The sequence below is a fragment of the Castor canadensis genome, chromosome 13, assembly GCF_047511655.1.
Source record: "Castor canadensis chromosome 13, mCasCan1.hap1v2, whole genome shotgun sequence".
In the NCBI taxonomy this organism is placed as follows: domain Eukaryota; kingdom Metazoa; phylum Chordata; class Mammalia; order Rodentia; family Castoridae; genus Castor; species Castor canadensis.
In genome coordinates, this window is record NC_133398.1 from 25,735,837 (window position 1) to 25,759,153 (window position 23,317).

General features: G+C 40.2%; 1 long non-coding RNA gene across 3 annotated transcripts in view; it reads right to left on the reverse strand.

Moving 5' to 3' along the window:
* LOC141415392 (uncharacterized) overlaps positions 1–23,093 on the reverse strand; it is a 58,254-nt gene extending 35,161 nt beyond the window's left edge. For 2 of the 3 annotated variants that reach the window (XR_012440352.1, XR_012440353.1), the window contains exons 1-2: positions 22,927–23,093; positions 21,884–22,019 (exon numbers count right to left, since the gene is read on the reverse strand). This is a non-coding gene — a long non-coding RNA (uncharacterized lncRNA). The other variant, XR_012440354.1, reaches the window with a different exon arrangement.
* Positions 23,094–23,317: the final 224 nt, after the last annotated feature.

Below are 23,317 nucleotides of genomic sequence, written 5' to 3' on the forward strand. Positions count from 1 at the left end.
CCCTGGGGATAGCTTTCAGTCCAGACCAGTTAGTACCTTCAGAGACAAAACTTAGGGTTTAAATCAAGGTTGAAGCCTAACATTCCAGATAGGTTTTCCAAAAAAGGAGGAAAGGGTCAAACATGTTCCTAGTGCAAGGCACTGAGGTAGGCACTGTATAAGCATCCACCTCCCACCAGTGCCATGAAATAGGGTGCCATTACCTACACCTGCCAGCTGAGGAGAGGGAGGCTCAAAAAAGAAAGTAACTTGGTCAAGGCTGCATAGCTAGCAAACACAGAGCCAGAATTTTACCCTGTTATTCTCTAGTTTTGAACTCAATTTCATCAAATGGTAGAGTTAACACTCAACCCTGTGTTTATCCTAATAATCCATACTCTGCTGTCTTTTTTTTTTCTTAATGGAATGTGGGCCTGCCTATGGTCTTTCCAAAAATGAAATCTCCATCCCACAATGCTCTGCATCAAAGACTCTGTGGCTCCAGGTCTTCTACCAGAAATATCCTCTCATCTGGGGGTTTGCTGCCCATGTGGCCATGTTCAAGTTGACCCCACCTTTTCACATCAGCGTCATTGCTGCTGGTGCTCAATTATGTCTCCTGCTTCTTCACAGGACATCTCTCTGTCCAATGTCCATCCATCAGGTAGGAGAGTTATTAGTTCACACATGATCCTCAGGGTGAAGCACCCATTGTCCTAGTCCTGAAGTTCATTTGTCTCCACCTTGGTCTTCAAAGTCTTCAAAGGATCACTCCATCCAACTCTCTTGGGTAACTTTAGTCACTGGGAAGAAACACCCCTGTTATCTCAAACATGGAGCGAGGACGCTTCTATGGAAAGAGCTGGGGTTTTGAGTTCATCACACTTGGTCCCCAGCTCTGCCACTTGCTAGCTAGGTCAATTTGGGCAAACCCCTTAATTTTGCTTAGGTTCTATTCCCTAATCTGTATATGGAAATCATACTACCTAACCCCTAGGGTTGTTTTGAGTATTGCTTGGACAGAGCTTGGCATAATGTCTTGCCCATAGTGTGTTATAATTAGTGATCAGCATAATTATTGTGACTGTGGGTCCCTTCCCTCCCCTCAAATCTAGGTGTGGGAATGCACCAGCCAAAACATCTTATATAATTTGTATGCACAGTAAGTAGTGGTCCTTGTCTCATTCTTCCAGGGTGTGCTGATGAATCCCAGACTCACTTCAGACAGTGCAGCTCATGAAGAGACCACATGATTTTATGATTTTTCTGAAAGAGGCGTTTATATGTGTGCCTGCCTCACAAGGTGGTGGTAAGAATTAAAAAGATCAGCTGAACAATGAGATGCCCATGAAACTGCAATGTAGTGTGCATGTTTCTGTTTATTTTATGAGTTTTAAATCAAATTTCTTCTGGTATAATATACAATACAATGCTTACATTTTAAGCATTTTGATGAGTTTTGACAAATGTATACACAAGCATAACCACCACTTCAGTCATTATACAGAACATGTCTATCACTCCAGGAATTTCTCTCATAGCTTACTCCCTCATACCCCGGGACACAGGCAAACACTTATCTTATTCCTATCATTATAAATTAATTTAACACAATCATCAGGGCTTTGTATAAGTGGAATTATAGTGGATATACTCTTTCATTTTTGGCTTCTTTAACGTAAATTGCTTGAGAGTCATCCATGTAGTGGTGTCTATGGATAATTTGTTCTTTTTTATTGCTTAGTATTAGTCCATTGTTTGAGTATACCATGTTTTGATTAAATACACCCTAGTTGGCAATCATCTGAGTTTTTTCCAGTATGGTACTATTATAAACAAGCTTGCTTTAAATATTCATGTAAAATTTTTGTGACCATATGTTTTCATTTCTCTGAGAAAGTAAATACTTATGGTTAAAATTTCTGAATTATATATTGAGTATATGATGAACCTTAAAAGAAACCACTAATTTGTTTTCCAAAGAGCTTACACCATTTTACAATCCATGCAGCAATGTATGAGTTGGTCCACACCTTTGCCAACACTTAGTATTGTTGGTCTTTTAGCCATTGTGGTAGGTATATAATGGGATCCAATTGTGGTTTTAATTTGTTCTTCCTTTATGATTACAGATGTTTACTATCTATTTATACACTTTGGTCATTTATCTATCTTCTTTTATCAGCTATCTTCAAACACTTATCCAAATCATTTATTTATTTATATTCTTCTTTTTGTATTATTGAGTTAGAAGACTTATCTGTATGATCTTGATTCTAGTTTTTTTCAAATGTCTATATTGTGTGCATCTTCTCCCTGTTTGTAGCTGGCTTTCTCATTATTTTTCAATAATCTTTTGAAAAGTAAAAAGATTTAATTTAATTTTGATTAACATCAATTTATCATTTTGTTTCCTAAATCATGCTTATTGTGCCTTGGTTAAGAAATCTTTGTCTATTGAAAGTTTGTGAAGAACTCATATTTTCCTCTAGATAAAGTTAGTTGCATAGGTTTAACCTTTATGCTTGGGTCTGTGATTCATTGTGAATTAAATTTTGTATATAGTATTAGGTAGGAGCTGAGAAATTTTTTTTGGAACATGGTTATCCAACTGTTTCAGAACCATGCTCCTCCCAACTAGCTGGGATTATAGGCATGAGCCAACTTGCTGGGTATTTGTGTTTTGTTTACGGTAGAAGAGCGAGTCAGGTACCAGATACTCTGTGACAACCAGAAGCAAGAGCTTATTTTTAATAATTATGATTATTAATCTTATTTTAAATAACAATTGAAACATTTTAATGAATTAACATTTTCTTTTAAAAATGTTTCCTGGATCTTGTGCAAAATAGTCTTTTCCTGATATCCATTAGGTTTCAAAGCAATAAATAGATAGATTGGTGTGTGTGTGTGTGTGTGTGTGTGTGTGTGTACCACTTGGACTTCATAAATTCTCTTATGGAGAAATTTGCCACTGTTACTTTTTGGGGACAGCAGTAAACTAACACCAATTTCTGAGCATAATAGGTGCAGTAGTGTCTACATTTGGTCTGTTCACAAGCATGGACGTATCTCATACTCCATTATGGCCAGTTGAGAGACACTGCTGGATTACTGAGCCTAAATTAGTAAGCACAGTAAAGTGCTTAAATATTACCTTATTCAACAAAGTTGTATTTGCATCCCAGGCACTCTAGGGGGCTTGAAAAAGGCAGTTTACAAGCATAATGGAATATATTAGAATCAGAATAAAAATGTATATCCATTCTCAGACAGGAAGATTGCAAATTATTAATGATACTTTATAATTTTAATACATTTTTAGTTCCCACACTGAATATATGTTCCTCTGCACCTGTGCTTATTCTGTTCCTTTTACCTATAACATTGCTCCCTAATTCTGAGGACAATTATTCATTTTTCAATAACAAGCTCCCTTGTTCCCAGCCTTCCCACCTCCACCTCCACCTCCATGACTCTCCTTTAGTGGGTTTAGCCTGCATCTCCTTACTGTTCCCATCCTGATATCTCATACATTCACAAGCAAGGATTGCTTGTGCCCTGTCACACTCCAAATAGAGAATCAAAGAAACTTCTCAGGCAGTACATTTCTCCCTTCCTCTCTCTAAGTGTAATTCTCTCAACATTGGGCATCTATTTTAAATAACTTCTTTCACTGCACTTGAGGAAGGAGAATCAACACTAAGCACACAGAGAGAGGCAATGTGATCTGCCTAAGATCAAGTGGTAATTTCTGAAACAAAGCTAATTTAGGGAGAGCACTAGGGTTGGAGTGGAAGTAGCTATAGCTTAAAGGTCTTATCCCTAGAAATGACTTTGTCAACCAATACTGTGATCTACCCTGCATTTACCACTTATTGATGAGTGAATGAACTTGGAAAAATCTCTTAAACGGCTGTCCCCAGTTGTTACATCTTAAAATAAAGGAGTTAGAGTTGATTATCTCCAGTTTTATATGTTTCAGTTTTATAATTCATGAACTTTTTTGATTCAGGACTTAAAAGAGTTCCTATAGTGAAATTTTACTGTTTAGAGTAACTGAGAAAGGAAAATGGAACCAATACTTATGGCGTGCCTATCACATGCTAAATATTTTTGGTATATCAGGAGATGTTTGAGCATAATAAATCACACTGGTCCTGTCCTCTCATGCTTACAGAACATGCTTGATTTTTCTTTCTTTCTTTATGGTACTGGGGTTTGAATTCAGTAAAACTAGGCAAGCTCTTGTTGGGTTTTCTTTATATTTCTAATTTCTCTTATTCAACTTTCAAAGTGAGTTAAGAATTGTTCTTCTAGGTTGAAAGAGGAAGCAAAAGAGTTGCTGTATGGACAGAGATAACTGCTTCAGAGTTGGTGCAGACTTTATTTACATGTGAATACGTATTTCTAACAGACTTGAAACTCAACTCGTTTCCTTGGAATTGATTGATTTCCTTATGACTTCACTTATACCCTGCATAAGGACAAGGTTTAGTTCACTTCATCACAAATTCCAAATGAGTGGGAGGTTTGAATTAATAAAGTATCATTACATATGTAAGACACCAGTTAAGGAGTTTTGTTATGATGGATATTTCCTTGGGCAAGAGAATCTTTAAATAAGGGCTGCCACCTGAAATGTTACTCTGCTACATAGTTGTCAGAAAGGAATCTGCCTTGCTCTGAGGCCACCATTCTTTCCTTCCATTACTTGAGAGATTTGTTGGATTGGCTTGGGCTTCCTTAACAAGAAAGTTGGCAAGATTTGATCATATAAAGTGACATAGATCATAGAGCTCATCCCTTCCCTTTAGGGCTGAGTTATAGAGTCAAGATCTGGCTCCATGCTACTTTTTCAACTATCCAATGCATTAGTTTGCTAAGACTTCCATATCAAAATTACCACTGACTAGGTAGCTTCAACAACAGAAATTTTTTCTTCCAATTCTGGAAGCTAAAAGTCCATAATCAAAGTTTTGGAGGGTTTGTTTTCTTCTGAGTCCCCTCTCTTGCAGATGGTCATCTTCTAGATTCTTCACATAGCCTTTTCTCTCTGTGCATTATCTGTGCATTAGCACCCCTGGTTTTGTTCACTTTTCCTATAAGAATGTTTCTAGGTGTAGTGATATATGCCTATAATCCCAGCACTCAGGAAGTGAAGGCAGGAAGATCATGAGTTTAAAGGCACCTTGGACTACACAGCAGGATGTTGGATTAGAGTCCACTCATATGACCTCATTTAACTTTAACTGCCTCTTTAAAGACCCTATATCCAAATGAACTTTGAGGTACTGGCAGTTAAGATTTCAACATGAGTTTTGGAAGGGAATACAATTCAGCCCATAACACCCTATGAAGACCTCAGTCTTTGAGTTGGTACAACACATGTTCATTCTTCCCTGCATCCCTCAGTAGAGGAAGGATCTGGCAGATTATAAATTAGATTACAAATTTCCTAATTTATATTAGAGCCAGACCCCTCTGAGTCACTGAGAGGGAGAAATATTCAAGTCTCCCATTAGAGGAAGTGTAATTAATGTGATGGGTTTGTGTCTTGGTGAGTAAAAGTCAAAACAAGCACAGCCAACAGATGAAAGAATGGAGAAAGATTTATTACCTATAGCAGGTAAGGAAAGTATGGGGGTTATTTCCAAAGTGATGCCCTCCTTAAACAAAGGAAGTATGAGGAATTTAACAGGGAGCCTATGCAAAGTCCTAAAGGAAAGCACTTTGGGAGTGGGCACATTCCAAGCATGCTTAATTCAATACATAAATTACTGAGCATGCTCAGTCTAAATTCAAAAAGGGAAGATGTTGGATACAAACACTTCTGGATACATACGTTCAGCATGTGTTGTAAAGATGGTGAACAGGAATGCTCCTGGGCATGTGCAGCTTCTTTTCCCAAAAAGGTTTTAGCTATAGCCAAAGGAAAAGAACATTTGAAAGCACATTAATGTAGGAGTTGGCACCCTGAAGGTGCTTACCTCACTTAGCTGCTACCAAATTTCCAACCCCCTCCTTGAGATATTTCACTACTTGTTTTTGTGGGTGTTTATGGGCACGGGTTATTCTTCTGAAACTACTTCCCACTGAATGCGGGCCTTGTATCTTCCTAATTGAAGGAATGAAAATCTCTTGATTCTAAAGTGAGACAGGTCATAGGGTCACTGGGGTGGGAGGAGGGAGCAGCCTTTAACATTGTGTCTTGAGTTCCTTTTGAAAATCTTTTACTGTAGTATGTTAACACACATTAATAATAACATAAATCATGAAGAGTATCAGGAAAATTAACATTCCTAATTTCAGTGTCCCAGAAAATATGAAATTAATGCTCTGGGAACCCTGGAGAACAATTCTGAAAACCAATAATTTATTCATGTTGCCTCTGGTGGGCATTTGTTGAAGACAGGACACTTGTCTTCAAGTCTTTTCATGGTAGGTTTCAACAGCAGAAGTATTAATGTAAACACAGAGGTGTTTGCAATAACCCCTCCTTACTCAGCCAGAACATAGTCAAAGGCAAGTCAGTTATCAAGCACTACTTTAGCTAAGGAATCTATCTGTCTCTGTTGAGCAGAAATTTCCCAGGCAATTGTCTATAGCTTTTTTCTCCAGGGTGAAAGACATCTAGTCATGCGTTCATTAGTTCCTACCCAACACTAGGGCAAAATTGTTCTGCCAAATGTGTACTACAATCCATCTTCCTGGAACTCAGGCATATAGTCAGAGGGCTCTCTCCTAATTTTTGAGGACAATTTTGGCAAACTGGTACAATGTTTAGCTTCTTGGGTCCAGTAGATAAAGATGTGGTCAGGGCCCCAACAGACAAGTTCCCCAATTCTCCAGCCCATGGACTCCTTCAGAGCCCCCACAAACAAAGAGGTATCCTAATGGAGCACATAAGATCCTCAATAAATTGTATAAATTGAGATCTGAGTCTTGCAGGAGTTTCCTGGACTGGATCAAACCAGTGGTCTCTAATTGGTGGAGTTTAAACTTGTGGTCAGTATTCTAAAAGATCCAGAGTTATTTTACAACACTTTAATGATTTATAATGAAGCAAATTTGGACATTGTACATCCTAGATATTGAGTTTCTTATAGGCCAATCATGAAGGGAGGATGCAGTTATTCCCTTGGCAGACTTGATCTAGAGTAATGTTGCCTTTCCTTTATACAGAGTCTAACTGAATTGTTATTGGTGGGAAGTGACATTCCAAATAATCTGTTGATTATAGTGACATTAACAGACTCCGGACAGTTTACAATGTTAGACGTATAATAAAATGTTAATGTAAACTCAAGTTCCTCAGTGGGGGAGTTAAGTAAATACAAGGGAAGGGTTTGGCCTGGGTGATTATTCTTCCTGGGTATGCTACCTTGGAGGGCATTTAAAAAAAAATCATATCTCAGGACAAAATTAGGGACCATAGAAAAATTAGTTACGGATAAGACCAAGGAGTCAGGCAATAACATCACGATAGAGACTTTGGATGACTTATCTGACAGTTTTTCAAATTTCCCACCTTAGTCAGTGTGTGAGAAATTTTGACATAGAGTTAGCTTTCCAAGTAAAATCAAGCATGAAGAAGACCATGACATAAAGAGAAATCATACAAATTATGACAGAAATGCCTTTTTGTCTTTGGAGATGATCTCCCAAAACACAGTTTAAGTATCAGGCCAGTCAAAAGAGCAAGACAAAAGAGTTACTTACTATTTTAGTCTACTTATGGTAGATGCAAAAGTCCCATCAATTATATTACAACTGCACCATATATGATCCCAAGCTTCTGGTAAGACACAAAGGAGCATAAGCAGATAGAAGACTAAAATTATACAAATAAACAGACCGACTAGGAGAGTAGGGCAAAAAGAGTTGCTGATTTCTTGAAGCTACTTATCTGACTTTCCTGAGCTTTAGCATAAGTCTCTGTCTGGGTTCACAGGAGTAAGCACTTACAGGTTCATTTGAATCTTTTGGTTCTTGGGCCCTCTTTACTCTGATATAATGGATCCAGGGAGTTATACTTTCCCTCTCTGAGGACAGATTGGGTATTCCCTTCCCAATGTCCCTCCTGCTGGCAGAATGTACACTGTTTTGGTCTCAGCTTTACTGGTGACTAATGGGTCTTCACACTAGGGGCTGGCAGAAGTCACCAGAGTTTGTTTCCTGTTCCTCCTGGGTTATATGGTAGGGACAGGAGGGCAACTGCCAACATGGTAGCTTACTTTTACCTTACAGGCAATCTCTATCTGTTGAGAAAGGTTGGTTTCTGGACGCACAGCTAATTTTTGGACTCTGAGATAGGATGTAGGTACCCGAGATTATCTGGCTACTGCTCCCCTCAGAGTCCTAAGCAGTATATTTGGAAGACTTTCCCTTAATCTGTGCTTGAAGGATTCTTACTTGGCCTCTGCTGAATTTCCCTCACGCGGAGTATCTTCTCAAATGTCAAACTGGCTCACCCTTCTCTTGTGTTCCGTCCAATTAAGAGGGATCCCTGGTACCACTCTTCCCTAGGTCTCCAAGCCATGCTGTTAGGTTGATTAGTGTGTTGCTTGTCAGCCTCTTTCCTGGCCTCTGCCAGTACAACTGACTTTTCTTCTCATATCAGAAGGGTGAAGGGGAGAGTTTGACTCTCTGCCTCTGTAGAATTGTGAGTTGTAAAGATAGCCCTCATAAGAGTAATAAGTCTTTCTGAGTCTGCCTTCAGACCCTGGGTGTATGCCTTCCAGTAGCACAAGTCAGAGGGAGTGAATGGCACAGGATCATAAACTAGATCTCTCCTCTCCATTTGGAACTTGTCAATGGGGAAAACTTCCCTCTCCTTACTTGTAATTGGCCCCATGTCTATGGTACTGTCAGGAAGACAGAGAACACAGGTTTAAGGGAGGGTCGAGGCACAGAGGCTTTGGGAGGAGCCTCCAGGCAAGGGGACTGAGACTCCAGAGGGCATGGAAGAGGCTGATGGCCTTCTTAGTAGGAACCTGAGGGACTAGTGGGGGTCACCTTTCTCTGAACTCAGGGGAAGGTGAAGTAGGCTGTCTTCCTCTGGAGGATTTGCAAACACAGAGAAGGTGCTTACCGTTTTAATCAAAGGCTTACCCTTCTCCTTGCTTACTTTACATTTGTTTTGGAGGACCTCCTTCTGACATGAAACACTGACCATAGTGAATGTCATCCTATTTGTCTTCCCGCTACAGAATAGATCTAGTTGCAAGATAGTATCACAATTTAAAGCAGTGTAATTTTCAGGCCACTTTTCCTGGTCTCCCAGATTGTATTGTGGCCATAACAGGTTACAGACTAAGACTGTTTCTTAGTCATTGGTGAATAGCCAACCATCTCCCAATGATGGAGATACCCAGTAGACTCTCCCTTGTTTTGGACAACTTGTAGTCTATACTAGCTACCTAAGATATCTAATGGCTGAAAGAGAGAGGGAGAGAGAGAGAGAGAGAGAGAGAGAGAGAGCGAACAAATGGCACAGTTCTTAGAGAGACCAGGAGAAGTGGCCTGAAATTTGAATTTTAGAGCACTGAAACCATGAAATTACACATCTAAGGTTTTACAGAATACATTAAAAAAACACAAAACAAATGAACAGATAGAACCCCCCCACACACACACATGCTGCCCTACTCCTTTACTTTAATGCAGATTTGGTAAATAGACACATCCTTCATCTCCAACCTTAAGTTGCTGGCAGCTGGAAGAGAAAAAAATTTCCCCTTTTTCTTGGCCTTCTTGGAGGCTTTTTATATTCAGGCATCCTTTATCACCTCTGGACAGAGATAGGTTTCTAACCTTCCAAACTTCGGGCTGAGATGCAATCTCAGAGAGTGGTTGATCCTTGCGTGCTTTTCTGTCCTTCTTTACTTTGTTCTCAAGATCCTATTATCTGAACCAAGGGTCCAGCACTACTCACTGCTTACTAGTCCGGGGAAATTTCCAAACAAAGACAGGCAGGTGTCAGCTAATTTCACCAGGAACATGATGACTGTGCAAGAGCATTTACTTTGTCAGGGCACCAAGAAAATGTCCCTCTTACTCAGCCTGGGATGAGCCCCCTTTGCTCACTTCTTCTCGTATTGGGAGTGAAAACATAAAAGCCCGTAATCTTTCCAAGGGATGGTCCTATCTGGAGAATGCCATTTTGTAACCAAATGTGATGAGTTTACATCTCAGTGAGTGCAAAACCAAAACAAACATAACCAAGAGATGAAAAAGTGGAGAAAGAGTTATTACCTATGCAGGTGAAGCGAGCATGTGAGTTATTTCCAAAGTAATGCCCTCCTGGAACAAAGGAAGCATGGGGACTTTGGTGGTGGGCACATTCAATTCAAGATGTATATTACTGAACATGCTCAGTGTATGTTCATAGATCAAGAAGGAAAGATGGCAGACAGCAATACTTGTAGGCATCTTTAGTTTTCATCATTAAGATAGCAGACAGGAATACTTCTGGACATGCTCAGTTTCTTTTCCCAGAAAGGTTTTAGCTGCAGCCAAAGGAAAGGAACCTGTGAGGGGGCAACTGCCTCACTTAGCTGCTAACAGATGCACAGGGAAGAAGAGCCACTCATCTAATTTTAGACCCTAATTACTACAGAAGTGACATAGAGACCCTTCTGAAAGTGTTGTCTGGAAAAGGAAAGGACATGGTTGGGTTGTTCTGTTTAGTGACAGCTCTAGAATTTCATTACAACCTGTATGAAAGAGCTTATGTAAAGAGGGGCTGTTTGGGTCTATGATGGGGTGATTTGTAATTCCCATCCATTCTTACACACATGGCTTACTTTGTCACAAGCCTAAAAAGATGCATTATATCCCGTTACCATTCTGTGGTATGTATGTGCTTAAATGCTTGTACGAGGAAAGTGACTAGGGCCATCCTTGGTCTCCTGATAGCAGACAGACCCACTGGGACCAGACAGGCCATATGCAGATAGCTGCAGTCATAAAACCAGAGGAGAGAGCATGTGACAAGATGAATCAAGTTCTACCTTCCCAAAAGGTGAAGATTTCAGGCTGTTTCTCTGCTCTGATGCCTGTCATCAGTGGCAAGAGATCTGATAGCTTCATGAGGCTTCCTGCCCTGGGTCAAGTAACAAGTTCTGGTTTCGTGGAGGGTGGTACCAAAGGCTACCACAGTCCCAGAAGGCTAGAGAGAAGGCTAGATGCTGGATGACAAATCACCTTAGGCCCTGCAACTAACTGACTTTTGGGGCCACTCATTTAGCTACACAAAGGTCTCAGTTTATTCCCCTGTAAAATGGATGACAGAGAGCAATGTTGCCTCCAGCTGTAAACTGCGCATTATTTAAGCAGTAAGACTTCTAAAGCATTTGCAAACTTTGGAACAAATAGATTCACCTGGGAATCATTCAGGATCCCAGAATCACACAAACAAATACATCAGTCATTGGGAACTTAAGTAGACAGATTTCTGATAAATCTCTTAAAAACAATAAAACATCAGTCTTTTATGTCTTTAGGATCATGTGCCACTGGCTTTATAGGGAAATAAATCATTCCCCTTTTTAATAGGGCAAATTATTGGCATTTAATTTCTAATTAGGCTGCTTACTCACATAATGGCATTTGGGAATTGTTTGCGTAACAGAAATTTGCAGGGTACAGAAAGCTAGATTAGAAGGTTAGAAGACTGTAATAAGCATGTGTACACAGATATTAATTATTTCCATACCTTTACTAGTGGTCTGGAATATGTGAAGAAGACAAAAATTATGCTAACTTTAGGTAAAAGAACTGGCTGAGGTCCTTTTTTTAACATTATTATTATCAATAGAACTGTAATTTTATTCTAGTATTTAAAATAAAGGTCATGAAAATATTTCTTTCTTCTACCTGTAACACTAATTAAAACAAGCTGACAATACAATTATCATGTCACAAACATGTCATATTCTTATATGTTGGCCATTAATAAAACAATTTAAATAATTATAATGTATTCATGTAATCAGGGTTATTACTTCACACCAACAGGGATGTTCTAATTTTTACCTGCAGTTGAACAAACTGATTTGTCATTGGGGTGAGAATGTCTTTTAAAATCATTTACCTCAGAAGTATTTCTACTATGAACTATAAACCCTAAATAAGTACTTTTCCTGCCATCTTCACCTCCCTCATTTCCTCCTGGTCACTTTCAGGGCCTTGCCCTTTACTCTCTCAAGCTCAACAACTTCCCAGAGTGTAGTCCACCTTGCTTTCCCTTTGCCAAATCAGGTTGGCTCTGCTGAAACCCACCCCTTCCTTGCTGTTTGCATTGCTCTCACCCTGCATGAAATCCTTATTAACATAACATAGCTGAGTCTCTGGCCATTTCCAGGTCAATCTTTCCATAGAACAAGTCTGACCTGTTCACTATACTCTAGACTGTCAATGCCTCTCCAGGAACATTGGGTGAAACCCATACCTCCACCTGGGCCTTGCTACCAGACTCTCCCTTGATTGCCAACAAATTCTTGATGACTCCCAAGACATAGCTCCACTGTTGTCATCACGTTTCTCCATTCAGGCTGTGGTCATGCTCCCGTCTCTACCTTGAAAGCTTTCCTTTTTTATTTGCCAATAGAGAAGCCTCTGATTATTCAAACTCCTTCTGAGTATCCAGTGTGAAAGGCAGAGCCCATAGCTGGTGGTTAAATGCACAGTATTTAAACTGGGGAATTAGTCAAAAAGCTGTTGGAAAAACTGAAACATTCAAAGGGGGCTGTTGAGGCGATTGAGAGCCTGATCAGGAAGATGCCAGCACAGTGGGGCTGGAGGAAAGGAGATGGTGATCCTGGAGGCCAGGAGCTGGGGCTTTCACTGGACGTGATGCATGATGGAGACTCCACTACAACCAGAGACACCACCTGAAGCATAGCCAGACTCAGAAATATTCCACTTTTCTGTCTTCCTTCAATCTTCTGCCTGAATTTCCCTTCGGCTAAACCTACCCAAAGTCAGTTAGCAAAGGAGCCTGGAAAATTAGTTTTCAGGGACCCATCTGCCTGTGATACAGAGCATAGTAGGAGAAAAGCGAGCAATGAGTCCCAGAGGGTGGAGGAACATGATTCACCTGTATCTCTTCATGAAATCATCTATTTCCTGCTGGAATTCCAGTCTGGTCTTGCCATTATGCTATCTGAACCCTTATGATAGTTTCTAATAGTTTTCCCGTATCAGCTCCACTGGATTGGAGCTTAATTGACAGTAATGACTCTGGTTCTTTTATCTTTGCAACCCCAGAACCCAGCACAATGCTTGGATTATTGTAGTTACTCAGGAATAGTCCATACTGAATAGAGAGGCAAGCATCTTCACAGCGAGAGAGATCAGGGATGACTGATGAGGGGATATCTCATGCTCTAAGAAGAGAGACAGAGATGAGGAAATAGAGAAGATTTAAAGAACCCAAGAACACAGGCGAAATGAGTGGTAAAGAAGGGGTATGCACTTGAATCTCCTGACTCTCTAGGCTGTCAATAATACCAGCATCTCTTTACATTTCGCTTTTCCTCGGCATGGGATCCTTTGGTATGGCATTCACACTGGGATATTTCACATGAGTCTGCAAATGCCACACACAATTGTGCTTCCCAGTGCTTTTCATGACTTGTCTTAAGGGCAAAAGCACTTGTTAAACTCTTCTAATTACTAAAGGGCAAGCCATAGAAAGGGATTTAAAAGCACAGTGGGAAGTGTATGTCATTTCCATGGGCTTTCATGGGGATGATGCAATGTTGGTTTTCTTTATCTTTTTTTAAATTTAAGAATAAATTTCTAAACTCTGAATTGAGGAGGACTTTGATATAGCTAGCAATTCCTCTGCTTTACATATATGTTTCCTGTTTTATAAAATGAAAAGATCAGTGTAGATTTTTGTTTAAAAAAAAGAGTTTTCTTCTAATTATAAAAATCAATACAGGTACTGCATCATAGTTGGGGAATAGAGAAAAGAATATAAAAGATCATAGAAAAATTCTACCATCAATGATACTCACCATAAATAACTTGAAGCATACACTTCTAGCATTATTTTGATTTTCCTTTCAAAATTGGATCATACTCTGTATACTATCTTATTAATTGTGCTTCACTTATAAAGTAAACCATAATTTTTCCTTCTTCAATAAACATGAATCCACATTTTTTAAAAGGCTGCATTGTATTCCATTATAACTTATTTACTTAATTCCCTTTGTTGGATATTTTGTTTGTCACTCAGTGTTTTTGAAATGTTATGTTACACTGTTGTACTAGTTTTTATATTGCTTCTGTAACTAATCACCACAAACTTTGTGGCTTAAAACAACATAAATTTATTCTCTTGTAGTTTTAGAAGCCAGAAATCCAAAACCACTATTTCTGGATAAAGTCAAGATGTCAGTGGGGCTGACTCCTTCTGGTGGCTCTAGAGACTACGTCCTTACCTTTTCTTTAGGTGATCTGCATTCCTTGGCTGGTGGCTCTTTCCTCCATCTTCAAAGCCCATTAGTCTAGTCACTTCCATTGTCACATGGCCTTCTCTCCTACCCTGATTGCCCCCTGCTTCCTACTTATTATAAGGACCCTTGTGCTTATATCAGGCCCACTTGGATAATCCAGAATCATCTCCTAATCTCAATATCCTTCATTTAATCCTCTTTTCAAACGCATCAACATTCATCAGTTTGGGGCATTCAGCATTAGTCAGTCTGTTTCATTGCTATATGCAGCATTGGAGGCACATTTCAAGCCTATCTGAGAGCTATAATTTTGTGGTGAGGGTTTTTAGAAAAATAGTTGTGATCATTGTAGCTTCAGAAAGATTTATAGAGCAGGTGACATAGTAGGCAGAAAACTGTGAGTCAGAATATTGAGGTAGCCCTGGATCTGCCAATGACAATGAAATGCTACAGTGGTATTTCCTTTACTTTGTCATCCTCATCTATAAGTGATGGAACTGAAGTATCCTTTCAAATGGAATATCCCATAATTCTTTGAAGTGAAGCATTGCAGGTGATGTGACAAAACAAAGATGTCTTCAAAAGATTAGCAGTCATGATGTATGCATAGTACCCTACAGCTAGACACACTATGAACATGTTTTCACTAACTACACTCTTGGAGGAAAACATCACCTCAACCTTAATGATAACTATCATTTATGAAGTACCTATTGTATACAGGCTGTTCTATATATGCTAGCAACAATTCTCATAGAAATCTTATAAATGACAAGATACTCTGGAGTTTTCAAATATTTTAAGTAACTTGCTCAAGGTTCTGCAAATGTGAGTAACAGAATTGTTGACTTATCCCACATGTAGCCTTCACGTTCCTCCTGCTGCTTGTGAGCACATGGTATAGCTTCAGCTGCAGCAGTGGCTTTAGAACCTGGACTTGACATTTCTAGAATAATTGGTTACACAGTGTCAGTGGGGGTTGGGCATTTCTTTGTGAACATTCACAGCAGGGTTGAAGAAGGCACCATCTCCCTTGAAAGCGACTTTGCCCTGCCCTAGACTGTACAGAGCAGCTGATGGGGAGTTTGTCCATTCTCTCTGGCTGCCTCAACTGGTGCTCATGGTCAGGATGAGCACGTGCTGTAGTTACGTGGCCTGTCACTCGCCAAGTTCTCCTGCCTTATGGAAACCAGATGGAAGCTGGAGTCGAAGTTCTAAGCCACAGAAGTGAGGCTGGGCTGCCTCTCTGGACAGATTCTCTGCATTTTAGGAAGCATAATCCCCTTTCCTCCCCCTCTCCCTGTCCCACTTCTCCTGCCCAAAACCAAGAGTCAATTTCAGAGATATAGCCTTTCTCTGTGCCTTGCCCAGATACCCTTTTTTCTTTAAAAAAAAATTGTAATTGCAACTTTGTTTATAGCAAAAGAGCTCTGTTTGGTTGTCATAAATTGTAACCAAGAGGAATAATATCCACAAAACAGTCAGAGTTAGCATATGCTTTGAATAGCCTGGATTGATAATGTGAGGTCTTGCATAACTTTACTAACCTCTAATAGCATTTTGAGGGAATTAAACAAATACACAGTAAAACAATCAGCCAACCAAACAAAAACAAAAAGCAAACAAAGCAAGCTGGGAGAGAGTGGAAGGGGAAATTTCAAATGTCCTGGTGACCAGTGAGAATCAAGAAGATTGATTTTGAGCCCTGTTCAGAAGTTTTCAGGCAATCAGCACTTTAAGAGGAGGGAAATCTTAAAGCTCACTCAGTTACTATTTCCATCCAGCTATTCCCTGCTGGAAGAGCCTGGAATACTTCAATTGTGAAATAGGGTTGCCACAAAAAATCCCACTTGTTATTTATGAATTTGTATCGTAGTAAGAGGAGTCATGATAATTATAAAAATAGAGCAACTGGTGGAATGTAATAAATGAGGAACTGAGAATTTCGTAATTCAATGGTCACACTCTAGTTACATGCTTTGAGGGAAAATGCAGGACTGCAGGAAAAGCATAAGATATGAATGAGAAACACTCTGGACTCTTATTGTTTGTTTGGCCTTGGGCCATTTTTTTTTTTTTAATCTGGGTTTCTGTTTAGGCGTCAGAAGCAAAGTTTAACAAATGAATTTCAAATGTAGCTCAGTGCTGGGAATGTGGTGTATGTTTACAAAGCAGTAGCTTCAATGTTAAAATTCTCTACCTGAGTGTCTGCTCTAAGCTTGAGCTAAACTCCCCACAGAGAACCACATGGGAATTTATCTTTGGCTCCAACTCCTAGAGTTCTCACCCCTTTCCAGAAAGTCATTGTCCTCTTTGGAGGAGTCACAGGATAGGGGAAATAGAACCAGATGGTCTTGAACCAAATGTCTGAGCTATACATCTTTGAGACAATTTCTTAAAAAAGAGCCAGGCACATGGTACAGGTAAAAAAAAAAAAAAAAAAGGATGTTTAAGTGAATCTACCTAGATTTTAAAAACACATTCTTCAAGGTCCTGTTCACTTCAGCAGCATACATCCCCTTCCCCAAAATTGTACAGACCTGCCGTACAACCCTTGGCCATCGCCTCTGTACCCCAGCTATGGATAATAGTCCTTCAATGGAGGGACTTTTAACTCATTTCCAGAGTGTTACATAATTTTAGAAACCAACTGTTAAAGAAATAGTGATGGGTAAATCAAAACAAAACAAAACCAAAATCAAAACCTTAAAGAAAGCACCCTAACCTCTCCCCTTCCCACACCTCTGGACTATTTTTTGGTTCCCACATTCAGGTCCTTTACCGAGAATTGGCCACATATTGCTTATTTCTTGCTCTCTGTATAGTCACAGTAACTGCCAGTTCTTAGGCTTATCTTGTCCAGAAGGTGACCCAGAACATTTCCTGAGTAGAAGCAGAAAGTTTGGGCTGAGATGGGTCTCTGAGGTTTGCAGCATCTGAGGCAGATTGATGGACTAGGCAAACAATATGCATTTGCTGATTGCGTCCAAGACATTGCCTTTGAAGAATTTTGTGCTGCTCAGAAAATTCAGAGCATGATGGTCTCCAAACTAAACTCATCTACCTTGTCCTGTCCTGAAAGATTCTTTCCTCCTAATTTCCCTATTTCTTTTTAAAGACACAATCTCTAGATAGACTGAGAATCCCCTCCCCGTCTCTTTCTCTCTCTTTCCCTCCTCCTCCAGTACATTCAATCAGTCATGGAACTCTGTTATTTCTATTTCATTAGCCAATCTGGATTTATAATCCAGATTTATAATCAGATTTATAATCTGACTCCAGTATGCACAAACTATTCAATTTATGGTAAGTCATTTGCAGTCTCTGGGGTACAATTTCTTCGTAAGTAAAACAGGATAACCTGTTATGCCTTCCTCACATGGTTGTCGCCAGGATAAGATCTGATAATGAAGACAAAGAGAGCTTTGGTAGCTGTGAAATGTTGATACTTCTATGATTTGAACTTCTAGGATGATGAGGCATCCTCGTTTGTTCTAGACTTTCCTGGTTTTGGCATGAGAGTTTCACATCCTGAAAAGACCCTCAGTCCTGTGCAAACCAGGATGAACGGTCACCCTTCCCTCTGTATCTTCACTGCTACCTCCCTGGTTCAGTTTTCTCTTACCTCAAGGTGTTTCAAGGTCTCTCAACTATGTCCCCACCCAACCACACCCACAACTTCTCTGAAGCATAGTACAGATGAAGAATTACTTCTGGACACTAAAACAGAGGAGCTGTCCCATGGGGAGAGGAAAGGAAGAGGTTAATACAGGCATCATTACCATGGTCCTGGAGCAGGAAGACGTGAATACTTTTTTCCTCTTTAGAAGTTAGGGTGGGATTCCAGAATGGCTGCAAGCTGAGCTGCCTGGATTCTGCCTGGACATCTGGCATGATGTTGGTTGAAGGTCTCTGCCCTCAAGGACACACCCTTCTCTGCATGAACCCCAAACTTTTGAGGCATCACAGGAAACAGAGGCTTTGAGCTCTTACCAATCTGTACTCTGGTAGGCATGGATAGGTAATTGGTGGAGCCCATGAAAAGTGAAAGCAAGAGGTCCCAGCTGGAGCAGTCAATCTCCCCTTCCCACAGGAGCATCATCCCCCTAAGGCAAAAGGATGTCCCCTAAAAAAACTATCTATATCCTCTTCAAGGGACATTCTTCCTATCTGGATAGGAGTGGATGACAGGTCTCTACTTAGTCACCTCCCAGAGTGTTGTAATGTTGCTAGCTCATGGCAAGGGCAGTCACTGCCTTGTCTCATCCAAAGATGCTGTGGGGCACATACTTCATACCAACCCACCCACAGACCACTGCTGGGGTGAAGGACAAGGTAGTTTTCCCACTAGCAAGACTTGGTTGCTGCCTGGCTGCAGGGTCTAGTGTTGTTGGATAGACAGGGCTTCTGGGTGCCAGGATCAGGGAGCAAGGAGCCAAGAATCATTATGACGGGCAGGGAGGTGGTGAGAGGAGAATGCACAAGAACTGAGGGCTCCTAGCTCCCAGAATGTGTTCCATTGTCTTATCAGATGTCACTTGTAAAAGTCAAATTCAAAGACTAAATTATCAAAAATGTCAAAATGGTGACAGCCAGGGCCTTTCTGAGCTTGAATTGCAGAACCTTGAAGCCACATTAGTTCCATATCAAGCTCAAATGTAGATTACTTAGGGTGAGCCACACTTCCTTGCTCTCACCCTCCTCACATGTGAAATGGGCTCTTGATTGTTGCCTGGACGAAATGGCATTTCTCCCAGGCCTTAGGGATGGTTTTCATGTTTGAAAAATAATATAAACAATGTAATATAAAGGTAATACATATTGGCTTCATGAACTATAGAAACTGTAAGAAATGTTAAAGAACAAAAATAAGCCCCAATTCCTCTCCAGGCTGCTGTGAGAGGGAAATGATATTTTATCATGTCACGCAGGGCGGTAGATCTAGATCTATCAATCTACCCATCCATCTATCCATCTGTATCTTTATCTCTCTATATATGTTGGTTTCCTTTCTTTTCCCATTGTCACCTATTTTAATAAAATTCTCTAGCTGCTTTTGATCAGATTTAGGTCACTGAAAGATTGTTTCTCCTTAGAAAAACAATAAGGCCTAATTCGGCTTTACAAGGCTCTGTGCTTCAAAATCAGTGCCTAATATGGACTCAAAATGCAGTGTTTCCTTTTGCTGTCTTTTCTCTTTAGCTTATTTTCTTCTAATTCATTACTTTATCTGTCTCATCATTGGGTTGTGAAGGAAGTTTAAGAAGTCTTAGCTGATGATAGGCTGCAATGTAGCATGTATTGAAACATGGTATATATAAATTTTAGAATGCAGGAGACCCTCTAAAATAAACATAACTGGAAAATTAGATAGGAAATAACTGGTTGATTTCACTGCAGAGGTATAGGAATTTAACTCTATAATCTATCTTTTACATGTAACAATACATGAAAAGAAAAAAGATCATTTTACTGAAAGTTCAATAGTGTTCATCTCTAGAAATGGGAATGGGGGCTTATTTTTCTTCTTTAACATTTCTTATACTTTCTAAATTGTATGGTTAATATGTATTTCCTTTATATTACATTATTACATGATTTCTCAAGCACAAAAATCATCCCTAAGGCCTAGGAAAAATGCCATTTCATCCATAGAACAAGTTATTCTCCAATCTTTGTGAGCTTTGCATGTACCACAGACCTGTGAGGTGAATACTCTTTTTATGCTCTTTTCTTTCGGATGAAAACACTTAAGCTAGATGACACTCTACAACTTGACAAGGCCATGTAAGATAGGAATGGCAACTCTGGTGTTTAAACTTCAGTTTTTCAATTTTGCAGAGCCAGGGACCTTATCTACTGCATATTCTCCCAAACTTCTCTAGCATTGTCCCTTGTTTGGGACACTATGCTTTGCCATTAAGCTATCTGACTTCCTGCCCATCCATCCTCTGGACTGGAAGTAAAATGTGTTCAGTGATGGTGCTTTGCCATCCTGGGAGTCTCCACACAGTCTTTCAGGCAGGAAGCACTCAATAGGAACTGCATGGTGATGACTGAGTGAATGCTGGAGAAAGAACAAAGGTGGCCTCCAACTTACATGATAGTTATGTATGTAATCAGTACATCTCCACTCTCATGCTGCACCCTCCTGAGCAGACCTGGACTTTCTGCCACCACTTTTGGCTTTGGCTGACAACTTCTCCAAGCAAAAGTAATCTCATATTTTAGGGTATTTTTAATATCAAGGAAACAGCTATTCAATGAGAGGACTCATGCCCCAAAGTCAAGGCTGTTCTCTTTCGTTTTGATTTCATTGTGCTTCAAAATGGATTAATGAGGGCTGTCAATCCTTCAGTTCTTGAGGCATTGTGATGGACCCTTATTTCTGTGCTGCTAGATGAGGATGGGGGAGCTTTTTAAGGGGGGCTGATAGTTTGGCAAAGAAGTGCTTCCTGCAAAGCCCTTTCAGCTTTCAGAAGGTTTTTGTGGGGGCAGAACAAGGGCTTGTTGGAGATTAGACATTATAGCAGTAGGATGACAGCACATTCTAACCATGCTGCTCTTTTTGTGGGCTTTTGCCAGTCATTGCTAAGGCACCCTCACCTGATGGATCACAGTCCTGATATCCTTGTCCTAAAAATTGAACACACTACACATTTCGCATTTTATTAAATGCACATTAGAAAGTATACTGCATTTTGATTTTTAGAATACAAGGCTTTCTTTTTCTTTGTCTTCTTCCTCATCTTGAAGACATAGCTATCTATGGTCTTCCTACCCACGGTGGGGGAGCGCGTCTGGCTGCTCCCTAAATGTGACTTTAAATTTAATGCAATAATTTTCTCCTTCCAGCACTTTCTCCATCTTTATTAAACTGTTTCAGCTTAGTTTCTGCCACATGCAAACCCAAGAACCTGGCATTGTGTCTATTACCACCCTTGGCCCTTAGTTTTAAACTAGTTCACAAGTTACTCCCCCAACCCTTTAAATTGAGTTTCTCTGGGTCAGAGACACTTTGCACATGTCTGACACAGGAAGGGGTTCAGTGACTATTACATGAAGGTTAAGTGAATGGAAGATGGTAGCCAGTCACCTTAATCCTTTCATCTAGGATACCTTCCTGCTAGAACAGTCTACACAGTGGCCATTCATTTTAAGATATATGAGTGTACTCTGATTCATCTAAGAGACATCTCAGATTAATAACCATATATGTAACATATACATATAAATGTACAGCACATCATCAGGATTCTGGGAAAACTTTATGGCAATAAAAAGGAGAACTCATTTTTCAGATGCAAAGCTGATGTTAGACAGATAAACTTAGTAAACTAGGTCACATAGCTAGAAAGTTTGGTTTTAGAAAGAGGGTGAGTACAGAGAAATTAGTCTGGCACTGGGACAAAGAGGAATGACTTTAGGCTTACCTGGAGAAGATTTTATTTCCCAGAACTGGCTGTAGACGGATGCCTGAATCCTCAGCTTTTGGTGTGTGATACTGATAAGCCCTCCAACTCCCTAGAGGGGCTTTTCACACAGAGGGCTCTTTCTCTGCACAATTCCCTTGGGAGAGATGGAGGGGAGTCAAAGGTTGATTACCATGCCCAGGCACACTCACGGGAGTCTGCCAAGCTCAATAGCTAAAGAGGCCTTGACATGTTTCCATTTCTGATTCTGCCCTTATAAAATGTGCTGCTAATTAAAGTAACTGCCAGCTCAGTCTCCTGCAGGGAAACCCGTCCACGTACACAGAGGCTGTTGTTTTCCATGTTTCTAGCTCCTGGTAAATAACTAAAAACTACAAAACCCGCAGGAGAACCGAACTATCTAGTGAAGCTTGAGGGGAGCCCTGCCCCATATGTAAGTAATCAGGCAATGCGTTAACTCAACCCTCCCTGTGCTAGACAAGAAAAGAGTTAAGTAGCAGAGGACGCCACTTCTGTACAGTGCTATGGGCATGTTTGATTTGGCAAGTGGAAAAAAGCAGCACAAAAACACATGCCCTGACAAAGTCAAGTATTAAATCGAATTCAATACACTTACCAAATTGAATTTGCAGTGTGTGTCTTTTTTCTTCGTCCAAGCCATAGTCTGTGTGATTGTTTTAAAAGTCGTATCTAGTCATGTTATCCTTTCCTCTGCCTCCTTCACTGGCTCTTCATTGTCCATTTCCTAAAATCTATTCTCCTTCACATGGCTGTGATCCAGGCCTCACTGACCTCTTTGCTCACTCCTTAGTCACACCAGACCCCTTGTAATACCCTGAAAGCATCATATTCTTACTTCCCTCCATGCCTGTGCATATGCTGTTGCATCTGCGTGAATGTCACCACATCTACCCTCCCCCATAAACTACTCTAAGGCTCATGACGTAGTCCTTTCATTTAGGAAATCTTCCCTGATATCTTTCTCTCCCCCTGTCCTAACTTCCAATCTGGAGAGATTTCTTTGCTCTCTCTATCACACTTACCAATGGTAATTGACATGGATGAAGGCATGGGCTGCTCCACAACTATTTAGAGCCCAAGTCTGGGGCATCCAAGACATCACTGTTTCAGATACTTGATTGATAACAGAAGGTTTGCAAAGCTAGAACTATAGAAAACTGAGAAGCACAGGTACTAACCAGTCTTAGAAACCAAGTGTTGATTGAAGTATGGAATGGTAAATTTGCTCCTCCCTCTTCTGCTCATTCCTTTACTATAGCGTATCTGTTTTTTACCCTTGTGATTAAGATATTGTGGCTGATTGAGAGCTTCAGCCAGCTCTGGCTGCTTGCTGTAACTGCTTAGCCTTGGGAGAGATTATTGTATCACCTGTTGCTAGCCCAGGAAAAGACCAGAAATCAAAATTTAAAGTGC